Here is a 288-nt window from a genome sequence, read left to right as displayed (position 1 = left end):
AAAGAAAGAAAGAAAGAAAGAAAGAAAGAAAGAAAGAAAGAAAGAAAAGAAGGAAGGAAGGAAGGAAGGAAAAGAAGTGAGGGAGGGGGAAAGAGGGAGCAAGAAAGAAAAGAAGAAAGAAAAAAGAAAGGAAGAAGGAAAGAGGAGAGATTAGGACCAATATTTGAAAGTGGGGAGAGAAACTGTTGTTCTGAGCACCTGAAACTAAGGGTAGGGAAGGCAGACAAATCCTAGGGAATAATGTGTGTGTGTGTGTGTGTGTGTGTGTGTGTGTGTGTGTGTGTGTGT

The sequence above is a fragment of the Vombatus ursinus genome, unplaced genomic scaffold (assembly GCF_900497805.2).
Source record: "Vombatus ursinus unplaced genomic scaffold, bare-nosed wombat genome assembly UNPS02014786.1, whole genome shotgun sequence".
NCBI lineage: Eukaryota > Metazoa > Chordata > Mammalia > Diprotodontia > Vombatidae > Vombatus > Vombatus ursinus.
Note: the sequence above shows the minus strand (reverse complement) of the source record.